The sequence below is a fragment of the Moschus berezovskii genome, chromosome 4 (genome assembly GCF_049115385.1).
Source record: "Moschus berezovskii isolate FMDL1 chromosome 4, NW_MosBer_1.0, whole genome shotgun sequence".
NCBI classification, from domain to species: Eukaryota; Metazoa; Chordata; class Mammalia; order Artiodactyla; family Moschidae; genus Moschus; species Moschus berezovskii.
The window spans coordinates 103,518,604-103,542,442 of record NC_142463.1 but is presented as its reverse complement, the minus strand read 5'-3'; the positions used below and the strand labels follow the sequence as shown (position 1 = coordinate 103,542,442).

At 47.5% G+C, this 23,839-nt stretch overlaps 1 long non-coding RNA gene and 4 other non-coding genes across 5 annotated transcripts; 3 read left to right on the top strand and 2 right to left on the bottom strand.

Moving 5' to 3' along the window:
- Nucleotides 1-186: 186 nt before the first annotated feature.
- LOC148778159 (uncharacterized) lies at nucleotides 187-8,451 on the top strand. Its single transcript, XR_016037129.1, has 3 exons — nucleotides 187-289; nucleotides 6,336-6,388; nucleotides 8,091-8,451. It is a non-coding gene; the product is annotated as an uncharacterized LOC148778159 (long non-coding RNA).
- Nucleotides 8,452-15,491: 7,040 nt separating this feature from the next.
- TRNAQ-CUG (transfer RNA glutamine (anticodon CUG)) lies at nucleotides 15,492-15,563 on the bottom strand. Its single transcript has one exon. It is a non-coding gene; the product is annotated as a tRNA-Gln (tRNA).
- Nucleotides 15,564-16,749: 1,186 nt separating this feature from the next.
- TRNAN-GUU (transfer RNA asparagine (anticodon GUU)) lies at nucleotides 16,750-16,823 on the top strand. The gene has a single exon. It is a non-coding gene; the product is annotated as a tRNA-Asn (tRNA).
- Nucleotides 16,824-17,387: 564 nt separating this feature from the next.
- TRNAV-CAC (transfer RNA valine (anticodon CAC)) lies at nucleotides 17,388-17,460 on the top strand. Its single transcript has one exon. It is a non-coding gene; the product is annotated as a tRNA-Val (tRNA).
- A 1,474-nt stretch (nucleotides 17,461-18,934) lies between these two features.
- TRNAG-CCC (transfer RNA glycine (anticodon CCC)) lies at nucleotides 18,935-19,005 on the bottom strand. Its single transcript has one exon. It is a non-coding gene; the product is annotated as a tRNA-Gly (tRNA).
- Nucleotides 19,006-23,839: the final 4,834 nt, after the last annotated feature.

The window sequence follows — 23,839 nt, the reverse complement described above, 5'->3', positions numbered from 1 at the left end:
ACGTCACTTCCCCCAGAGGGCGCCCACCGGCCGGTTGGCTGGTCGGACGGCGTTGGGAGCGGGGAGGCGGGGACTAGGGCGGGGCGTGGGCTGGAGGGAAGCGCGGATTCCCGTTGACGTCACGGATGGGGCGTGTCGTATGTAGATATCTGAGCGCAGGGGCCGCTGGTCTTTCTTCTGGTGCTTGGATACGATATGGTCTCCCGCTACGTGGAGAGGGCTTCTGCTTTGAAGTGCGTGTGTCCGCTGTGTAGAAGGTCCAGGAAGGTTCAGGGATGCGGGGAGTGAAGTAAGCGTGTGTGACAGTGTAGGACGTATAATGTTGAGATGGGGCAGGGGAGCCACGACATATATGTGCTTTGGAGAAAATATGATTATAAAGGTGGTCTTTTCACACTGATACTAGTCGATTGTACTTCAGATGTGTTGATCTCGATGCGGTTTCCCCAAATGGGAGACTGTGGTATTGTACTCGCGTTTTCCTTTGATTTTCATGTTTGCGGAAACATATTATTGAAGAATGTTAGCTTTGTGTCTTAATTTTATGCAACAAGATGATTTATCGGTTATCACACAGATACGCAGCAGAAGTCTTATGCTACTGAGAATGTTTTGTGTATGTAAGCTGCTGAGGTCGCAACTGTAATCAGACTGGCAGAGGAGGCAGGGGGCGTTATGTGATCAGTTTTCTCATCTGACGGTGAGAGACTACAAGTAAACCATTTTTCCTATTATTATTATTATTTTTTTTTGTCTTTTGGTCTAGAACGTTATTTCTTGAGTCGTCAGCTGACTTGCTTTCCACATCTTACCAAGTTGTTCCGTTTTGGCGTAAATTGACTTAGTGGTGTCCAATTCTTTACAACCCTGTGAACCATGGCCTGCGAGGCTGGTTTGTCCATGAGATTTCTCAGGCAGGAATACTGGAGTGGGTTGTCATTTCTTTCTCCAGAGAATTTTTCTGACCCAGGGGTCAAGCGCGCATCTCTTTAAGTCTCCTGCACTGATAAGTGGTATTTGTTTGTTTGTTTTTACCACTAATGAATTACTGCTAGTGTGTACGTGCTCAGTCGTGTCCGACTCTTTGCAACCCCATGGACTGTAACCCACCAGGCTCCTGTGTCCATAGGATTTTCCAGGCAAGAATTCTGGAGTGGGTCACCATTTCCTCTTCCAGTCATTTCTAGGGAATTCCCTAAGTACCACCCCACTTATACTTTGCAACCCAAGCAGCCTCTTCGTATTTCTAGATCCAGTTCTCTCTTCCCCTCGTCTTTTCTCTCAGGCTTTCTCTTACTACCTCTGTAGACAGAAAGCAGAAGTTCTCTTTCCTAAGCTTCCAATGAGCGTCTGACATGCTTCAGTAGCCTGGCAAATTAGGAAGTTTCCTAAACATCCCTTCTCCTTAAATGGCAGTAAGAATTCTACAGGGCATTTTTTTGTCCCCATTCAAATGTAATCTTAGTTTTTCCCCTATCTGAAAATATTGATCTACAGTTTAGAAGAAAACCTCAGGTCCAGTGTGGCAGATGTGGCCTATTTTGCCAATCCCTTCACTCTCAGTTCTGATCCACAAAGCATTTGCAAATAGAAACTACTGGGGCCAAGCGGGAAAGACGGGAGCATGGAGGGAAGGACTGTCACCCCTTCCTGACTACCTTGGGGATGGCATTAATAGATCGGCTCAGTCCCAGAAGCCTCTGAGATCCAAGTGGGTGCTGAGAGTGTGAGTGGAGAGTGGGTGATGCTTAAGGGTAGGTCCAAAGAAAACTAACTGAAAAGCACAATATGCTGATGTAGTATCTAGGTCATTGGAAGTAAAAGTTGTACCTCCTACTCATCCCCAACAGCGGGAAGTTTCCTTGCTCAAATATGGAATATATGAACCAAGACCAAAGTTAACTTTCAGTGCCTTACTGATTAGAGAGCGGGTTTTTAGAGTTTCTAACAGATTTCCTGAATCTCAAGGAAATCTGTCCATGCTATTATGCTTTGCACCCCCAATAGATGAGTTTCTGACCAAAAAAAGCCAATCAAGAAATAACACCATGACTAGGGCCTGCTTGGATATGGGTTTCCAAGTGTGTCAGACACACAGAGGTTATTACAATGACATTGGGGTGGGTTTGTGGTTAGGAGCCCAATCTGGCAGAGTGTGGCTGTGGGGTTGGCAGAACTTGCTACTATTTGCCTTCTGTTTGACCTTGGGCAACTCCAATTTGATAGGCCAGTTTTGCAAGTGTGGTTGGGAAGATTCCCCTGGAGAAGGGAATGGCTACCCACTCCAGTATTCTGGCCTGGAGAATTCCATGGTCTGTATGGTCCATGGGGTCGTTTATTATTTTCATGTGAAAGTGAAAGTTGCTCAGTCGTGTCTGACTCTTTGCAACCCCATGAATCACAGCACGCCAGGCCTCCCTGTTCATCACCAACTCCCGGAGTTCATTCAAACTCATGTCCATCAAGTCGGTGATGCCATCCAGCCATCTCACTCTCTGTCGTCCCCTTCTCCTCTTACCCCCAATCCCTCCCAGCATCAGAGTCTTTTTCAGTGAGTCAACTCGTCACATGAGGTGGCCAAAGTATTGGAGTTTCAGCTTTAGCATCAGTCCTCCCAATGAACACCCAGGATTGATCTCCTTTAGAATGGACCGGTTGGATCTCCTTGCAGTCCAAGGGACTCTCAAGAGTCTTTTCCAGCACCACAGTTCAAAAGCATCAATTCTTCGGCGATCAGCTTTCTTCACAGTCCAACTCTCACATCCATACATGACCACGGGAAAAACCATAGCCTTGACTAGACGGACCTTGGTTGGCAAAGTAATGTCTCTGCTTTTCAATATACTATCTAGGTTGGTCATAACTTTCCTCCCAAGGAGTAAGCATCTTTTAATTTCATGGCTGCATACTGTGTGGCTTATATTAAATATGTTCTTGATGCTGCTAAGTCACTTCAGTCGTGTCCGACTCTGTGTGACCCCATAGACGGATGCCCACCAGGCTCCCCTGGGATTCTCCAGGCAAGAACACTGGAGTGGGTTGCCATTTCCTTCTCCAATGTTCTTGATAGGAAACAATTAAAGATAAGCTTGTACTTCAGCCTTTTGTGACATTTGAATAATTTTTGTATTTGTGAATGTAACATCCTTCACAAAATAAATTCATAGTAAAGAATTAAAATTTTAAATGAAATTTATAAAATATATGCCCACAAAGGGGTTTGCTTTTATGCAGCTTTGCTCACGTTAGTCACTCAGTCAGTGTCCAACTCTGCAACCCCATGGACTGTAGCTTCCCAAGCTCCTCTGTTCATGGAATTCTCCAGGCCATTCCCTTCTCCAGGGGATCTTCCTGACTCAGGGATTCAACCTCTGACCCAGGGATTCAACCTAGGTCTCCTGCATTGTAGGCAGATTCTTTACCGTCTGAGCCACAGGGAAGCCCCCTAGACTCCCAGTTGAAAACCATTCAAATATCCATCATGAGGTGAATGGATATAATTGTGATACAGTCATTCAAAGGAATATTACTCTTCTATAAAATGAAATGAATTCCTGATACTTGACAATAATATGGATTGCTCTCAAAAGCATCATGCTGAGTGATGAACAAGTACATACTCTGTGAATTTTGAGAACTGACAAAACTGGTCCACAGTGACAGGAACTAGATCACTGATTCCCTGGGACAGGGAGTAGTAGGGAGATTGCAAAGGGGCACAGGAGGACATTTTGGAGAAGTGGGGAAGTTCTTTTTTCTTAAACAGGGTAGTGGTTCCATGGGTACATTCATTTGTCAAAAGTCATCAAACTTGAAATGGATGCATTATTTTCAAATTATATCTTAAGAAATTAATTTTTTAAAGTAATAAGAATCGTTCCAAGTTTTAATGTCTTAAATTATGACTATTGTTATTCTTAGCCTTTTGAGGGTTCTTTTTAATTTTTTGCTAACTCTAAAATGTTTATTCTCTAAAAAGTTAGTTGCTTTTTATATAGCTGTACAAAGTTTTTAATGTTTATTTGGCAATGGAATATACTGGAATTCAGTCAGTTCAGTTCAGTTGCTCAGTTGTGTCCAACTCTTTGTGACCCTATGAATCACAGCACACCAGGCCTCCCTGTACACCAACTCCCGTAGTTTACCCAAACCCATGTCCATCGAGTCGGTGATGCCATCCAGCCATCTCATCCTCTGTCTTCCCCTTCTCCTTCTGCCCCCAATCCTTCCCAGCATTAGGGTCTTTTCCAATTGGAATTTTACAACTATATAAAAATGTTACCTTTACCTAAGAAAGAGTATTTACTATATGTACATAGTTGACTGACAAAATTCTCTACTATCGAGCACCCTAATTGACAAAATAAGCTGCCTCAAGCGGGATATTACAGGATTTCTAAAAAAGAAAGATATAGACAGACTGACCTCCCACCTGCCACACCCACACACAACCTTCTGTAGCTCAAAACACAGTATCATCACAGCCTTGCTATTGTTGTTCAGTTGCTAAGTCATGTCTGACTCTGCAACCCCATGGACTGCATCATGCCAGGCCTCCCTGTCCCTCACTATCTTCCAGAGTTTGCCCAGGTTCATGTCCATTGAATCAGTGATGCTATCCATCCATCTCATCCTCTGTCGATCTCTTCTCCTCTCCTCCTGCCTTCAATCTTTCCCAGCATCAGGGTCTTTCCCAGTGAGTCAGTTCTTCACATCAGGTAGCCAAAGTATTGGAGTTTCAGCATCATTCCTTCCAATGAGTATACAGGGTTGATTTCCTTTAGGATTGACTGGTGTGATCTCCTTACTGTTCAAGAGACTGTCAAGAGTCTTCACCAATACCACAGTTCCAAAGCATCAATTCTTCAGCACTCAGCCTTCTTTATGGTCCAACTCTTATATCTGTACATGACTACTGGAAAGACCATAGCCTTGACTATATGGACCTTTGATGGCAAGGTGATGTCTTTGCTTTTTAATACTGTCTAGATTTGTCATAGCTTTCCTTCTAAGAAGCAGGCATCTTCTAATTTCATGCTGTAGTCACCATCCACAGTCATTTTGGAGCCTAAGAAGAGAAAATTTCTCTGCTTCCACCTTTTCCCTGTCTATTTGCCATAAAGTGATGGGACCGGATGCCATGATCTTAGTTTTTTTATGTTGATTTTTAAGCCAGATCTTACACTCTCTTTCACTTTCATCAAGAGGCTTTTTAGTTCCTCTTCACTTTCTGCCATTAGAGTGGTATCATCTGCATATCTGAGGTTGTTGATATTTCTCCTGGCAGTCTTGATTCCCACTTGTAACTCAGCCTGGCATTTTGCATGATGTACTCTGCATATAAGTTAAATAAACAGGGTGACAATATACTGCCTTCATATTCCTTTCCCAATTTCACAGTCCTATTTGCAGGCAACTTGCAGCAACTGCCAAATACAATTTAGTGATAAGATAGATCCTTTCAGTGATGAAAAAATACTTTCAATTTCCACTGGAGTTCTATACCTAAGAAATTACCTAACCTGTTATACCAGATATATTTAATGCTCATGTTTTAAGATGAGCCTCTCCCAGCCCCCAAAGGTAACTGCATTGTATCTTTGAAATTAAACAGATAAACAAACAAACAATCTAGTGCTAATGACAAATATATAGCAAATTCTCTTCATTCCTCTCAAAGACTGAAACTGATTCTTAGGACCAAGAAGAACTAGAAATCCATCTATTTCCAAAGACTTGTTTGTAGACTATGCAGTTACTTTGTTGTCTTTCCTATATTCAAAATCTGCAAGCTCCTTGCCTCCATGACCTCCTCTCAATCCACCACAAAATCCTTGAGGAGTGTTGAAGGTACCACCTCGACCATTACCACAACTTCAGCCACCACAGAAACCTATCTTTTATGGTAAACAATTTGCTTGAAAGTTCAACTATTTCTTAATTTTTGCATTTTTGTTTTTCTTCCATTAAATATATGTACTATTAAGTGGCATATTTTAAAATAGAAATAGAATCTGTAAGAGCTCAATTTTATAAAAGCATATGTAGATGCTTTTCTATTGATATAGGAAAACAACTCTATCAATATTTACCTACATTAACCAAAGTTATTTTTGAATTTAAGAGGTTTCAAAACTTTACATATTTGTTTTTTTCTGCAGCATTTGAATTTTATATATTAAGCACATAAAATTTTTGCAAAAAATGTAAATAATTTAAAAATAGATTTGAAGAAAAATACATAAAGATGTTAATAGTAGTTAATTTCAAGAATCGGGACTATGGATGACTGCTTGTTTAGTTCTTCATATGTATTTAACATTTTTTTAATTTAGAAAGTGAATGACCTGGAAGTGAAAGAACAGAAGAGCTATGAAGGAGGTATGGGGTAAGTGAGAGGAAAAGATAAAGGGGAGAGAAAACCTAGTTCTGGCAGGAATTGTGTTTAAGTTGGAGAATTGGGGGGGAACTGCTGTTAGCTAGTGGTAAAGAACCTGCCTGTTAATGCAGGAGACAGAAGACATGTGGGTTTGATCCCCAAATTGGGAGGATTCCCTGGAGGAGGGCATGGCAACCCACTCCAGTATTCTTGCCTGGAGAATCTCATGGACAGAGGAGCCTGGGGGGGCTACAGTCCAAAGGGTCACAAGAGCCAGACTCGACTGAAGAGACTTAGCACGCATGCATGCTGTTGGGATAAGAAAGATGTGTGGGAGGCAAGTGTGTCATGAGGATATTTAGTACAGTTTAATGGCTGTTACATGACTCCTTGTTGTTTTACCAAAAGAAATATTCAGGCTTAAACTTCTGTCAAGCATTTTCACCGCTTGTGTTTCTCTTTGGTTAAGCGTATCTTGTGGAGCCAGGTGGGCTTCAGATCAAATTCCTCCTTTCAGATGCCATGCACTGACTGAGTAGTTGAACAAGTTCGATAAGCTTTCCATGTCTCAGTTTTCTCATATATGAAATGAGGATGGTGATATGAAACAAGCCTGTTGAAAGGATTAAATGAGTTCACCCATGTAAAATTTGTAGACCATGCCTGGGCATATGACACTTTGCATGTCATCACTGAGTGTAAACTCTTACATTTTGGCACAACACTGCATAAAATCTGGGTGTGGTTTTATTTAAGTTACTGATGGCTTGCGGTGTCTGTGGAGCCTCCAAGAGAGCGAAAAGCGATCCTGTTTGATCAGCAGTAATTGCCTGGGCTGAAAGGATCTAAGTTTATCAGCTGATCTGATCAGCTCAACAAAACAGCAATAATGGTCCAACTCCTTGCTTCAACAATGCCGAACTTTTTTAAAAAAATCATGATTTTACACTGGAAAATATTCCCCTACACATGACACAAGACCCAGAATTTTAAAAAAGTGATACAGATGACTACATACAAATTTAAATTCAAAATACAAGCAATGAACTTTAGAAAATATCATATATGTAATATAAAGCTACACACGCCCCAAAACAGTAGTCTCTTGATCCCTTCTCATGTTCCTTTTTTCCAGGAATAACCCCTTTCACTGACTGTTTGGCTATATATCTCCTTATCTCTAAATAAATACTGACGTTCCAGTTTCCCACCCCAGAGGCTCTATGCCGGCCAGCAAAGGGGAAAGTGGAGTGTGTGTGTTTCTCTACCCGCCAGTCATCTCCAAGGCAACAGCCAGGACTTCTATTCATCTGCAGATCCACACAGCCCACCTCACCACTCCACACGGAACTCGCAAAGGGAACTTTGCCAGAACAAATACCAGGCCAGCAGCTTAGCGATTTGGGGTGAATGGGGTCCCTGGACACCTCAGTAAAGGGTGGGAGCTGCTCCACATGAGGCGCTGTGGTCGCCCCAACCCAGCGACCGCCCGCTTCTCTCCCTTAAAGTCCCTTTCTCCCTTCGGCTCATCCTCTGTTCCCTCGTGATCTTTGCCCTTCCTCGGATGTTTTCCCCGGCCTCACACCTTTCCTTGTAACCGATGAAAGTTCCAAATTATAAATATCAAAGAGATGCTCCTTAGCACCGCGAAGGGAGCACTTTAGCTTTTCAAGGCTATCACGGCCCTCATCCGTGTTTTTCTCCCGAGCAGCAGAGGACACAAGTGGGGTGTCCACCCCACGCTCACGTCGTGGGTGTCTTCTCGGTGGAGCAGAGTCTCGACAGGACGAAGCGGGCCCGGCCGGGGCTGCGGACTGCGAGCGGCGCGTCTGCCCTTCGGCCCCGGAGCAGCCTGGCCGGGCGGCCGGGGGTCAGGGCCCCGGGCTCTCCTCAGACGCCGGCATCCGCGCGCCGCGCTCCTCTTTCGGGCTGAGCCGGGGACCAAAGGACGCGATTTCCGGGAGTGAAGTTTCCAGTCTTGGCCGAACAGCGGCTTCACGTGCCCAGCGGAGACTTAGGAGCGAGAAACTCTGAATCAAATCATAATAAACTGGGAAAAGATCAATTAATATTCGGAATAATAGAGAATTTGAATAAAACACAGTTCTTCTCAATCAGGTCTGGAAGCTTCCACCCGAAAGCTGTCGGGATTCCCGGCTGATTAGCGACATCGAAATCACAGCCCCTCCACGCCACCATTTACTCAACAGAAGGATTCAGAGTCCTCACCATTACACCTTGGAACCTCTTTGGCAGCTACCTTCTCTCCACTGCCAGGAAAGGGTAGCTGCTTCTTCAGCTCCCATATGTCCCATTCCTACTCCCAAGGCAGTTCTTCTACCGACCCAACAAGACTTGAACACAGATGACCCGCGTGGGTGCACATCCCACTTGCTTTCTCTCTGCTCCTCTCCTTTGATAGGCTCAGTTCACTCTCACCTCAGAAAATGAGGTAAAGTCCACTTTGGGTTTTGTGCCAGGGAAGAGCCCCCTAGCTCTCCATCATCAACCACATATTCTGCCTTGGTTAAGCAGACTGTCCCATCTTGAGGTAAAATTTCTGCAAATAAGAGTGTTGTTTGCCTTTTCCTTGCCTTCACCCTTTTCTCATTGCTCCAAGAGGGCAGATGGTTGTCAGGGCAGGAGGCAGGATTTCCTGGGTCCCTTCGTTTTCTCACAGTACAGATTAGACTCCAAAGCCGCCGCCACCACCTCTTACCTGTAGCGTGTAAAGTGTGTCAGCAGTGGAGTGAGGATGGAGGCAGGGGAGCTCTCCTTCTCTTCATACATTTCTCATCTGGGGAGCGGTAAGGTTTTCTCACAGCAAGTGTGTATTTGTTAGATTTGCAGTATAAGTAGAAATAACCATTTACATCAAACACTCAGACAAACCAGCTATACTCACCTAAAAGTGAAGTGAACCTCGCTCAGTCTCGTCCAACTTTGTGATCCCATGGACTGCAGCATGCCAACCTCCACTGTCCAAGAGATTCTCCAGGCAAGAATACTGGAGTGGGTGGCCATTCCCTTCTCCAGGGGATCTTCCCAACCCAGGGATTTAACCTGGGTCTCTTACATTGCAGGCAGATTCTTTACCTGCTGAGCCACTAGAGAAGACCCAAACTCACCTGGCGTGACTCGAAATCAACCACATGTCGAGGAGGACATGAGGCATGGCTCTGACACTTAGGCAGTCACAGATCCTTTGGTCAGGTCGATCAAGTCAGTTTCTCTCCCATTTCTTACATGTCAAACCCAGAAATTGCAGTTTAAAACAAGGCGTACAAATATCAAGGTACCCAAGAGCACTGATTGCTGAATCATAGAGGATGTGCATCCAAGTTGTCTTACAGTACAGGCAGTATTTATGTACCCAAAGTACCACCACACTAAACATTTGCATGTATAATAGGTAAAATCCTATCAGGGCTCAGAATAATAATCTTTACTTCTTCATTGTATCCTAAAACTGTTTCCTCCCTAAGCCAATGCACAGAACAGAAAAATTGCACAAGGTTTTGGCCAGCCAAAAAACAGAGTCAGAAAGATAGCTAGTGTTGCCTGGAGACGTATTTTGTTCCAAAAGACTGGACAGAGAGGTTGACTCAAGGAGGAAGGAGGCAAAGGGGAAGCTCTTATTATGAGAAGGAAGTTCACAGCTCCAGAGTGAAAAGATGGAACTTCTTTTTGAAAATTAGGATGTTGAGTGGTAATAAAACAAAGTACTCCTCCAGGAGAACTTGAAGAAGGGTCAAGGTTTATGGGTACAAGGGCCTGAAATGGACTCTGACTCATATAGGAAGAAAAGAAATCCATAGAAAGTATGTTGAGAGATCACAGAATGGCCAGGAAACCTGGAGAACCGGGCTCTCACAAGGGGCAAGGACAGAATCAGGTGAGGTTAGAACTGGGATGGGTAGAGATGTGTGTTCTTCCCTTTTCTTCCAGCCTGCACATCAGTCCTGATCTGCAAGCAGAGAACTGGCGATGAAGGGTCGTCCAGCCACATCAGAGCAAACTTCAACAGCAATCACGAGAGCCTTTCTCTTGATTCCGTTACAGAAATTTCTAGAAGTATTAAGTTAATTCAAGGTAAAATAAATACGGGTAGAGTTTGTCAAAAGATTCTGAGAATAGTGACAACAATATGATTTCATGACTGATAACATGATTCATCCAGTAGTTTCTAAACCCAGGCATATCTGACAACAAATACTTTCATTACTCCCATTTTAAAGCAGAAAGAAGGGAGGCACAAGAAATTTTCTTTACTTGTCTAAGGCCACATAAGGAAAGAACTATTTTTACAACCCAGAATTTGCACACAGATAGTTGGGTCTCTCTTCTCAGAAGTGCGTGTATCAAGATTTCTCAGTTGTAGGGATGGGAAGAAGACCAAGAAGAGGAGAGAAGGCAAGAGAGGGAGGGGGGAAGGTAGAAGCACAAATTCTTTTCTCTCCTTCCTCCCCTCTCCTTCCGTTCCGTTCCGTCACTCAGTCGTGTCCGACTCTTTGCGACCCCGTGGACTGTAGCCTACCAGGCTTCTCCGTCCATGGGATTCTCCAGGTAGCCTCCTTTATTCTTGCCTGCACCAGCGCTTTCCTTCTTTCCCCACTCTGCTACTGGACTGAAGCAATGTTCACCCCTAAGGATTCCTGCCCAAGCCTCCTGGGAGGTCTCAATACCCTCCTCCCAAACCAGCCTTCCCAGCTTGGTTTTCACCCTTTCCAGCTCCCAGGAGGACCTCACAGAACGCAGCCTAGCCAGGTTGGGATGCGGGAGTTCCACCCAGCTGGCGCTGCTCTGGGGGCCTTTCTGATGCCCACCCCACTGGATGCTGCGGATTCCAAAAAACTGAGATAAGGTTTTTAAAAAAGAACCGTTCACTTTGAAAACTTTTCTGTATTTCCATTCTCAACAGTCTTCATGGGACAAGGGCTAAAAATGACAATGTATTCATGCAAGTCCTAGAGCATCCAGTGAGTGCCCGACTCCGTTGCTGGCATGTGGACACAAAGCGACCATCCCCGAGACGTCTGTGCTTAGTCGCTAAGTCCTGTCCGACTCTGTCACCCCATGGACTTAGCCCGCCAGGCTCCTCGTCCACGGGGATTCTCCAGGCAAGAATACTGGAGTGGGTTGCATGCCCTCCTCCAGGGGATAGTCCCAAACCAGGGATTGCAACAGGGTGTCCTGCATTACAGGCAGATTCTTAGCGTCTGAGCCCCAGGGAAGCCCACTCTGGTGGAAATCGCCTGTTGGAAATCGGAAACCTAAGCACAGCCCTGGAGGCCTATGCCAGGGTGGGCAAACTCTCATTCGTTGGGTGTAGGCGAGGAAGCGGGAAGAGCCTTCATGGGAGCCCACTGTGTGTTCAGCTGTCCTTGGATCTATTTCCGTTCAGGCCCGCAGGATTGGAGCCCTGGCTCCTGGTGTCTCCGGGGCTCTGGCTTCTGTGGTCGGTAGAGGGCACGGAAATGGCACCATGTCCCTGGGGGCAGGGGTCTTATCCTAGGAAGAAGTGTCAACTCCAAAGACTCCAGGAAAGGCCTCTCGTCCTGTCTCCATAGCGGAATCGGTTAGCGCGTTCGGCTGTTAACCGTAAACGTTGGTGGTTCGAGCCCACCCAGGGACAATGGGGAGGCATTTTAGAGACCACCAAAGAGACTCCCTTTTTCCCGGAGAACACCAGGAAGTGCAGCGGCGAGCCGGCATGCAGAGAAAGAGCACAGGAGTCAGGTGCAAAGGAGCAGCGGGGAGGGCGGGCCCCGGGGGACTGGAAGCGTCGATCATTCCTGACAGCCCAGATTGCTGACCGCCGGCGCCATGAAAAGAGCCCCCGGGGCGCGGGCCCGCAGCGCGGCAGGGGCGGCGTCCACACCGCTGGGCCGCGGGGTCTCCTGGCCTCGGACGCTCCCCCCGGCCCGCCTCCTGCGGCTTCCGGGAGCTGGGGAGTCGGCTGGGGCGACCCCTGAGCTCGGGTGCGGAGCTAAGGGTCTGAGGACTCTGCGTTGGGTGCGGAACCCCGAATGCAGCCTGTGGGGGCCCCAGAGTCCTCAACTGAGGGGAGATGAGGAACCCTAAAGCAGGGCCCTCGGGAACCGGCGTCTCCGTGTCTGGGCGAGCTTGGGGCTTCCAGGTTCCTGTTTGAGTGTTAAATTTTGGTGGCCTGGATGCTGGTGGCCACATTCGGGATTTCATGGATACAATGTTGAGCACTGGAAAGTGTCCCGTCTCCGTAGAGTAGTAGTTATCACGTTCGCCTCACACGCGAAAGGTTCCCGGTTCGAAACCGTGCGGAAACAAGTTTCTCTCCTCGACCTGCATCACCCCACCGCGGAGATTTGCATTCGCTAAAGGGGAAAGGCACGGGATGAGGCAGCGGATTTGCATTCGCAAAGGGGAAAGGCAAGGGGTGAGGCAGCGGTTCAACTGTAGGCCACTGAGGTGTTTCCTTTCCTGCTTTCTGAGGATTCATCTTACACTCATCTTTCTCCTGAAGAAGCTAAATAACCTTTTTCTCTACAGCAGACCCTGGTGGTCTAGTGGCTAGGGTTCGGCGCTTTCAAAGCCGCGGCCCGGTTCGACTCCCGGACAGGGAAAACTGTCTTTCTTCCAGGTCTCCACTCACACAAGTCACTCTCTTCCTGCCCAGATGGGAACTGTATTTTGCTTAAAGGTCCAGTGCAGAACATTTCTGCACAGAGTTTCTAAATGCCGCTGAGTCCGGGCTTCAGGGTCCTGGGCCTCAGGCTGGCTGTTGGAGCTGAGATGCCGTGAACAGCCTGGCCTGGCCAGCTCTGGCCTCCACTCCTGGCATGGTAAACCCAGAGTCTTACAGAGTTTCCATTCAAAGAGAATGTGAGGCTTCAGTTCCAAAAATTCATTAAAAACCAAAAGCTTTTGTAAGATACAAAAGTTTGCATAATGGTATATTCTGTACCTACCTGGGCAGTTAACATCATATTCTTTCCTTATGTAAGTTATGACATCACTTGATAATAACATGCCCACATCTCAGGATCGTTCCTTTCCTTTGGCATCCCTCTCAAAGCTATCTTCTGTGGGACCTGTCTTCCAAGGACAGGAACAGCTTGGCCGTCCAGAAGACAGCCCTCTTGGCCCTTCAGGAACCTGGAATCTAGTCTCTTTTGGATGTACAGAGGGAATGCGTCGGACTTTTTGAGATTCCTCTGGACTGTAGCTCACCAGGCTCCTCTGTTCATGGGATTCTTCAGGCAAGACTACTGGAGTAGGTTGTCATTTCCTTCTCCAGGGGATGTTCCAAACACTGGTCTCCTGTATTGCAGGCAGATTCTTTACCATCTGAGCCACCAGGGAAGCCCAAAACAAACATGACCGCAATACATTGACCAGGAATCAAACCAGGTCTCCCGCATAATAGGCGAGAATTCTACCACTGAACCACCAATGCCCCTACTGAGAGGCTTTTTAAAAGAATAACCTAGATGGTGTTTTATTCAGCTCTTTCCAGGTGCAGGCCTGTCATGCCCTGTGCTTGTAGGATGGTTTAGGCTTTCATCCTCTGCCCTCCGCAGCACCGGCTGCCCTCTGGCCTCTTGCAGGTTGCTTTGGTGGGCTGTCAGTGGTGTTTTGATCAGTCTGATTGGTGAAACCACCTCGTCCTCACCCCCACTGGCTCGTTCATGTCCGACTCTTTTCGACCCCATGAACTGTAGCCAGTCAGGCTCCTCTTTCTATGGGATTTCCCTGCTACTTTGCTAGAAACCCATTGGGTCAGTGCAGCTACCCCCGGCACTCTTGCCTGGCTCCCTGTGTCCTGCAGGGATCATAAAGTGTTCTGTAAGGACAAAGAGGTGAAAAACCCTTCCCTGTGGCTGGTGGAATAGAGAACCAGATGAGAAACGCATCCAAGGGAGGGGGAGTATCCTCCAGAGCTTTCCAGGACTGTTGTGTGGGTGCTGTCAGGTGGGTCTAAGCCCCGGGAGAATAATGCTGAGTCTTGTGTTGTTCTGGCCTTGACCCAGTCCCAGTCTGAATTCAAGCACAGAGGCATCCTGCTTCACCCACATATCCCACTCTCCCTCTCTCCAAAGTGGGGTAGTGAATCACCTTTTCTATCTCAGTGAACAGAACCCATGTGGGTTGGTTTTTGTTCTTTTGTTTTTCCCTTGAACTTTCTGTTTGGCTGAAATGTAACTCAGGAACATAAAAAAACCTTTAGCGTTAGATAAATTAGCGCTCTCGCTACGTACAAGAAAAATTTTCAAATTGATAGGAAGGATGACTCTTGAATACTCTTAACACTCCAGATAATTCTAATAATTGATGTATAATTGCATAGAAAATGTTTGTCCTGTCATACTCTCAGAGATGCTCCTGGTATGCCTTACACAGCTTTAATAATTTTGGTCCAAAAACTACTTCATGTTGACTTTCAGATTTTCTAAAAGTGTGGAAAATATTGGTGCCATACTATTCTAGATTGTAGAAGTCTTGGATTTATTTTTTATTCAAAATCCTAATGAAAGTGAACTGCCTAAATTTCCTGTATTGCTTTGTTTCCCATAAGGAAACTCTAATTCCAAAAAAAATTTCCATTTATAAAATTAAAAATTATGTGCCACAGAAAGTTAAATATACCATATAATATTTTTCCACGAATATTAAGTCTTTTAATTATAGAAATCATAATTACTTATATTCCCCTTTCAACGTGGGGGTAAATGTTTTTAGGTATCATCTAATATGTGAATATGTGAGGTGGCAGCTAATCCCCGCAACCATTTACTCACAGGAACAACCGTGCGCTTACAAGAGGTGCAACACGAAGCCCCCTCGCGGGGCGGGATCCGTGGGCGCAGCCTCAGCCTTTTATTCCAGGGGACCCGACCAGGGGGCGGCGCTGGCTGGGTCGCTGCGCCCCTGCGCGGGGGGTGGAGGGCAGGCGAGGGGCCGGGCTCCGACGGCCAGGGATGCGCAGAGCCGCCGGGGTCCAGCGAGGACGCCCCGGGTCGGTCCCTCACCTGTCCGCCGTGTCCGTGTGAGCCACGCCGCTGGGGGGTCGCGGGAGCCGGAAGGCGGGTCCTATGAGGGGAGTAAAAAGTGCTCTTCTTCTAGCTGGGCGGAAAGGTCCCACCGAGATTTGAACTCGGATCGCTGGATTCAGAGTCCAGAGTGCTCACCATTACACCATGGAACCCCCTCGGGAGCCAGCCGCCTGGCCTCCGTCGCCAGAGACCGGTGGCGGCTTCTTTAGCCTCCACACGTCCCGCCCCGTAACCCCAGGGCAGCTCTTTAAGGCCCTGAGGAGACTCGAATCCGGCTGACTCCCCGGAGGTGCTCCTCCCTCCTGCTTTCTCTCTGCTCCTCTCCTTTGATCGGCTCAGCTCACTCTCACCTCCGAAAATGAGGTGAAATCCACTTTGGGTTTTGTGCCAGGGAGGACCCCCTTAGCTCCCCATCACCAGCCACATAGTCTGCCTAGGTTAACCAGAGTGTCGCATCCTGAGGTAAAATGTCTGCAAATAAGAGTGTCATTTTCCTTTTCTTTGCCTTCACCCTTTTCCCATAGCCCAGAGGGGGCTATCAGGGCAGGAGGCGGGATTTCCTGAGTCCCATAGTTTTCTCATAGCGCTGATTACACTCCTAAGCCGCCACCGCCTCTTACGTGTAACATAGAAAGTGCGGTCAGCGGTGGAGTGGGGATGGAGGCAGGAGAACTCTTCTTTCATTCTTTACATATTTCTGATTTGGAGAGGGGTAAGTTGTTCTCACAACAAGTGTATATTTGTTGATTTAAAATGTGAGTAAAAATAAATATTTAAAGAAAACACTCAGACAAACGAGCTACACTCATTTAAAGTGAACTCAATGTCGCTCAGTCGTGTTTAACTCTTTGCGTCCCTAGGGACTGTAGCCCGCCAGGCTCCACTGTCCAAAGATTCTCCAGGTAAGAAAACTGGAGTGGTGGCCATTCCCTTCTCCTGGGGAACTTCCAAAATCAGGGATTGAACCAGGGTGTCCTGCATTGTAGACTGATTCTTACCGTGTGAGCCCCGAGGGAAGCCCATTCTGGTGGAAACCGCCTGGTGGACACAGGAAACCGAAGAACAACCTGGGCCACAAAGGCCTTTGCCAGGATGGGCAAGCTCTCATTCATTGGGTGTAGGCGAGAAAACGGGAAGCGGCATCGTGGGAGCCAACCCGGTGTTCAGCTATCGTTGGATCTATTTTGGTTCAGGCCCGGAAGTTTCGAACAATGGATCCGGGTTTCTCCGGGGGCGGATAGGGGACAGGGAAATGGCACCGTTTCCCTGGGGGCCAGAGGGCTTAACCCGGGAATGAGTGTCTGCTCCATGCGGAGTCCGAAAGAAGCCCGCACCGCTGTCTCTGTGGCGCAATCGATTAGCGCGTTCGGCTGTTAACCGAAAGGTTGGTGGTTCGAGCCCACCCAGGGACGCTGGGGTGAGGGTTTTTTTTTTGCCAGGAGGACACCGGACAAGTGCGGCGGCGGACGGGCTTGCAGAGAAAGGGCACAGGAGGCAGGGGCAGAGGAGCAGCGGGGAGCGCGGGCCCCGGGTGGACGGGAAGCGGCGCTCATTCCCGAGAGCGCAGAGCGCGGACCGCCGGCGCCGAGAAAAGGGCCCCCGAGGCGCGGGTCCGCGGCCCGGGAGCGGCGGCGTCCACACCGCCGGGCTGCGGGCTCTCCCGGGCCTCGGGCGCACCCACCATCCCCGCCTCCGGCGGCTTCCTGCGGGGGCTGGGGGGTCGGTGGCGGCGACCCCTGAACTGACGACTCCGCGTTGGGTGCGGGACCCCGAAGGCAGCCCGTGGGGGCCCGAGGGGCCTCACTTCAAGGGAGAGGAGGACCCCTAAAGCAGGGCCCTCGGGAGCCGCCGTCTCCGTGCCCGAGAGCGCCTGGGATCCAGATTCCTCGCTGAGTGTTAAGCGTCGGTGCTGCGGTTACTGGTGGCGGGACGGCGGCACTTCACGGAGACGGTGCTCAGGGAGCAGAGCGTGTCCCGTTTCCGTAGTGTAGTGGTTATCACGTTCGCCTCACACGCGAAAGGTCCCCGGTTCGAAACCGGGCGGAAACACGCTGCCTCCTCCTTTTTTCCTCCCTGAGATGTGCGTTCTCACTGGCAAAACCAACAGGCGCGAAAGGCACGGGGTGAGGCAGGGGACGCAGCTGTAGCAAGAGTTGCCGGCCCCCGGGAAGTCTATCTATTCCGCGCTCGGAGAGGCCCCGGAGCCAGGGCAGAGATCTGGAGGTGGACGCATCCGCTCATCACCCGCCACTCATCACCGAGCCTGACTCCCAAGAAAACCGAGGAGGGACCCAGTCCGCCCTGGGCCGCTGCGACAGTGCCTTTCCAGCTTTCTGATTTTCTGAAGGGTCCAGCTTTCTGACTTTCTGAAGGGTCATCTAACACTCACCTTTCACCGTTCCGTTCCGTCGCTCAGTCGTGTCCGACTCTATGCGACCCCGTGGACTGTAGCCTACCAGGCTTCTCCGTCCACGGGATTCTCCAGGCAAGAATACTGGAGTGGGTTACCGTTTCCTTCTCCAGGGGATCTTCCCGACCCAGGGATCGAACCCGGCTCTCCCGCATTGGGGGCAGACGCTTTAAACTCTGAGCCACCAGGGAAGCCCCGCCTTTCACCTGGAGAAGCTAAATAACTGCTTTGTCTACATCTCCCTGGTGGTCTGGTGGCTAGGATTCGGCGATTTCACCGCTGCGATCCGGGTTCGAGTCCTGGTCAGGGAAAGCTTCTTTCTTCCACCGTCTACACTCACACAAGTGTCTGCCTTCCTGCCCAGATCGGAACTGCATTTTGCTTAAAGGTCCAGCGCAGAACATTTCTGCACAGAGTTTCTAAATGCTGCTGAGACCGGGCCTCAGGCTCCTGGACCTCAGGTTGACTGTTGGAGCTGAGATGCCATCAGCAGCCTGGGCTGGCCAGCTCTGGCCTCCACTCTTTTCTCCTGGCATGGTCAACCCTGAGTCTTACTTGACAGAGTTTCTATTCAAAGAGAATGTGAGGCTTCAGTTCCCAAAATTCATGAAAATCCAAAAAGCTTTTGTAAGATACTACAAGTTTGCAAGCATACGAACATCGTATATTCTGTACCTAAGTGCCCAGTTAACATCACAGTCTTTTTTAAGTAAGAGTTATGACATCACTTGATAGTAACGTGCCGATATCTCGGGACTGTTCCTTTCCTTTGGCGTCCCTCTCAAAGCTAACTTCTGTGGGACCTGTCTTCCAAGGCCAGGGAACAGCTTTACCGTCCGGAAGGGGGCCCTCTTGGCCCTTGAGGAACCTGAAGCCCGTTCTCTCTAGGATGTAGAGAAGGGACGTGAGTGTTCGTCGCTCAGTCCTTTGGGGCTTTCTGCCACCCCTGGGACGGTAGCATTCCTCTGTCCGTGGCATTACTGCAGGCAAGAATACTGGAGTGGGTTGCCATTTCCTTCTCCAGGGGATCGTCCCAGCCCAGGTCTCCTGTATTGCAGGCCGATTGTTTACCGTCTGAGCCGCCAGCGAAGCCCAAAACAAACAAGACCATAATGCATTGGCCGGGAATCGAACCCGGGTCTCCCGCGTGGGAGGCGAGAATTCTACCACTGAACCACCAATGCCGCTACTCGGGACGTATCGCACGGATAGCCTACTGCTGATGCTAAGTTAATTCAGTCGTGTCCGATTCTGTGTGACCCCATAGACTGAAGCCCACCAGGCTCTCCCGTCCCCGGGATTCTCCAGGCAAGAACACTGGAGTGGGTTGCCATTTCCTTCTCCAATGTGTGAAAGTGAAAAGTGAAAGTGAAGTCGCTCAGCCTAGATGGAGTTTTATTCAACTCTTTCTCAAGTGCAGGCCGCTCATGCCCTGTGCTTGCAGGACGGTCTAGGCTTTCGCCCTCCGCCCTCCGCGGCACTGGCTGCCCTCTGGCCTCCTGCGGGTTGCTTTGGCGGGCAATCAGGTGTGCTTTGCATCCGTCTGAGTGGGGGAACCGCCTGGTGCTCGTGCTCACTGGCTCAGTCTTGTCCAACTCTTTGCGACCCCTTGGACTCTAGCCCACCAGGCTCCTCTGTCCTTGGGATTTCCATGCTCCTTTGCTAGAAACCCATCGAGGCAGTACAGCTACCCCCTTGGCTCTGGCCTGGCTCCCTGTGCCCTGCAGGGAGCATCAAGTGTTCTGTCAGGACACAGAGCTGAAGACTCCTTGCCTGTGGTTGGAGGATGAGAGAACCAGATGGGAAATGCTGCAAAGGGAGGGGAACATTCTCAAAAGCTTCCCAGAACTGCTGTGTGGGTGCTGTCGGTTGGGTGGCTGCCCTATGACAATAATGCTTCCTCTTGTGTTCTGGCCCTGACCCTGTCCCAGGTCCAGTCTGAATTCAAACAGAGAGGCACCCTGCTTTCCCACACATAGTTCATTCTGCCTCTCTCTAAAGCGGAGTTCTGAACCACCTTTTTTCCATCTCGGTGAATAGCAGCCATGTGGGTTTTTCTTTTTTTCCCCTTTGTTTTGCTGAACTGTAACTCAGGAATATAAAAAAAGGTTTAGCTTTAGATAAATTAGTGTTCTCCATGCTACAAACAAGAATAAAATTCAAGTTGATAATAAGGATGACACTCAAATACTTTTACACTCCTGAGAATTCTAATAATTGATGTGTAATTACATAGAAAATATTTGTCTTTTCATGCTCCCAGAGATGACTCTTGGTATGCACCACACTGCTTTAAAATTTGGTCAAAAACTACCTCATGGTGACTTTCAGATTTACTGTTATTTATAAAATTTAAAATTAGGTATCCCAGGAAATTAAATATACCATATAATATCTTTTAAATCAGGATTAAGTCTTTTGAGTCTCGAAATCATAGTGACTTAATTATTCCCCTTTCAATTTGGGGTCAGTGTTTTTAGGTATCACATAATATGTGATTCTATTCAGCATTTATCAGCCATGATTCAGCTCAAATTGCAATTTTAAGATCTATCATTAACTTTAAGTTCTTTGACTCATATTAAATTGGTTGAATTAATGTATAATCATTGCCTGGATAATTTCTAATTAAGGTAGAAATAATGCTGCCCATATTTTTATAGATTATAGAGAGAGGGCCTATAGCTTAACAGCTTAAGAGAATGTGTGGGTACCTTTAGGAGATGTTCCTGAATGTAGCCATAATGTCACTTGAAGAAGAGTACAACACATGGACTCTCTAAGTTGAGTAAGGGCCTGTTGCTTACCTGAGGGACTCTTTTATTTAAAAAAAAAAAAAAAATTCCTGATTCTTAGTTACCTGCCTTCTAGATCTCAAGTCACCATTTTTCCATGTGCTATGTAATTCTTTTTTTACTCTCTGTTGGGCTCCTTAGGTGCTGGCAGGCAGATGAACCTGAGAACATGGCAGGTTGTTCTCCTGCTGTGATTTTTATTTGTATCTGTGTGTGTGTCAGATTCTTATTTTTGATGCCTCCTGGTGTGAATGCACCAAGGACTGGGACCTTGATTTTGCTCCTGATACAGCGGTTTTCCTGGAGAAGGGCCTGGTACCTGGTGAGCACCTCGTAAGTGCTTGCTGACTGAAGGGCTCCTAATGCACAGTTGCGGAAAACTGATGAGGAGGACAGAAAGTGGGTAAGAGCCACAGCAGCCTAGAGTATAAGGGACAGAGAGAGACCAAAGGGCACACACTCCAAGAGGGAGAGAGAGGGGCAGAGAGAAATGTCCTAGAACCCAGAGACTTCCTCGATGGAGTACGGAAAATCCAAAGAGCTCTTGAGTGGAAGGTGAACCTATAACTCTAAGGATCCAGGTTGGCACAAGATATATTCTCCATGCAGGATTCTGTAGCTTGCACCAATTTGTCTCACATGAGATAATTTTTGCAGATGAAGCCACGTACTGTCGAGATATCAAATGGAGACAGTCTCGGGCTTGCAAATGCACCCGTATACTGGAGGGAGACCCGTCATTAGACTGTGTACATCCAACCAAAGCCAAAATGCAACTCATCAAGGGAAGGGAAGAGGATAAATGTCTGGGACCAGTGAGCTTTTCTTTTTTATCTCCTGTTATCCGTAAGCTGCTCTGCAAGAGGCTCTCCAGAGTCATTCTGGCTGGTCTTCTCTGGACTCCATGACTTGGTCACCACTGAAAACAGTTACAATTATTAGAATACTTTCCAACCAGCTTGGAAGTTTAGCTGCTGAATATGTGCAATCTCTGAGAAATCTACACATTGTCTTTTCAGGGTATCTTGGGCTAAGTTGAGTCAGTAGGGCACTAATTACTTTGTTAGAGTAACAGACATGTGTTAACAATTTCTTGTGATGGCAAGACCACAAAGAAAAAGACTCTTTCCTTGAGTCTGCAAAATCCATTGGATTATAAATTAGCACATCTATTTAGGGGAAACTAAGAACATAAAGAGATGCCTTCAGTTTCTAGCAAAGGTGCAGTGACAGAAATCAGATTAACCCTCCTTCCTACCTCACTCTCCCCCTTTGGCCCACTCTCAAAGGAACAAAAAGACAAAAAACATGAAATACTAGCTTCTAAGACACTGGAAATCAGGCAGCAAAGGATAGCAAGCCCTGAGAGGTGAGAAACAAACAAGATGAGTCTTGCCATGGGCCCAGCTTCCTGCTTTCAGTGAGTTCCCAGGCTGGGCACCGAGAGGAGGATTTCAGGTCAATCCATTGGACTCCAGAAGCTGAGTGTTGGTGGAGAGCAAGGCAGCTAGAGTTCACACAATGAAGATCCAGGGATTCTTATTTGCAAAGCAAAAGTAGAGAGCAAAGGTATGGATATCAATGTTGAAAGGGGAGTTGGGGCAATTGGGAAATTAGGATTTACCTATATACCCTATAGATGCTATGTATGACACCACCCTTATGGCAGAAAGTGAATAAGAACTAAAGAGCCTCTAGATGAAGGTGAAAGAGGAGAGTGAAAAAGTTGGCTTCAAGCTCAACATTCAGAAAACTAAGATCAGGGCATCCGATCCCATCACTTCATGGCAAATACATGGGGAAACAGTGGAAATAGTGGCTGACTTTATGTTTCTGGGCTCCAACATCACCGCAGCTGGTGACAGCAGCCATGAAATTAAAAGATGCTTACTCCTTGGAAGTAAAGTTATGACCAACCTAGACAGTATATTAAAAAGCAGAGAAATTACTTTGCCAACAAAGGTCCGGCTCGTCAAGGCTATGGTTTTTCCAGTGGTCATATATGGATGTGAGAATTGGACTATAAAGAAAGCTGAGTGCCAAAGAATTGATGCTTTTGAACTGTGGTGTTGGAGAAGACTCTTGAGAGTCCCTTGGACTGCAAGGAAATCCAACCAGTCCACCCTAAAGAAGATCAGTCCTGGCTGTTATTTGGAACGATTGATGTTGAAGCTGAAACTCTAATATTTTGGCCACCTGATGCAAAGAGCTGACTCATTTGAAAACATCCTGATGCTGGGAAAGATTGAGGGCAGGAGAAGGGAATGATAGATGATGAGATGGTTGGATGACATCACTGACTCAATGGACATTGGTTTGGGTGGACTCTGGCAGTTGGTGATGGACAGGGAGGCCTGGCTTGTTACGTTTCATGGGGTCGCAAAGAGTTGGACATGACTGAGCAACTGAACTGAGGTGAACTGATACAATGAACAACAAAAGAGAACCTATCGTATGGCATAGGGAATTACTGGATGCTCTGTGGTTACCTAAATAAGAAGGAAATCCAAAAAAGAGGGATATATGTATATGTATAGCCGATTCAATGTCCAACATTGTAATTAACACATGGTAAAACTGATGCTAAAGCTGAAACTCCAATACTTTGGCCACCTCATGCGACACTTTGACTCACTGGAAAAGGCTCTGATGCTGGGTGGGATTAGGGGTGGGAGGAGACGGGGACGACAGAGAATGAGATGGCTGGATGGCATCACCAACTCGATGGACATGAGTTTGAGTGAACTCCGGGAGTTGGTGATGGACAGGGAGGCCTGGCGTGCTGTGATTCATGGGGTGGCAAAGAGTCAGACACGACTGAGCGACTGAACTGAACTGAACTGAAAACAGCTATACTCAAATAAAAGTTAATAATAAAAAAAAGAAACATGAAGAAAGGTCCAGTGATGAGAGAGAGTGCGAGAGAGAATGCTGGGATGTGAAAAGGTCTCCCTCAAGTACTCAGCAGAGTAATGTTCGGGGTATCCTTATGAAGAAAGTGCCTGAGGCCATGGAAAGAAAGTTTTAAAAAGATCCTGGAATAATGCCAGGTGCTCACACAGGACAAGCAATTGTATGTAAGCGATCTCCCCAGACAGACTGGACTACTTATAACTCATGGACCATTGGGAAGAACATTCAAAAAACTCTTGTGATGGACAGGGAGGCCTGGCTGTTAAAATGCTGCACTCAATATGCCCATAAATTTGGAAAACTCAGCAGC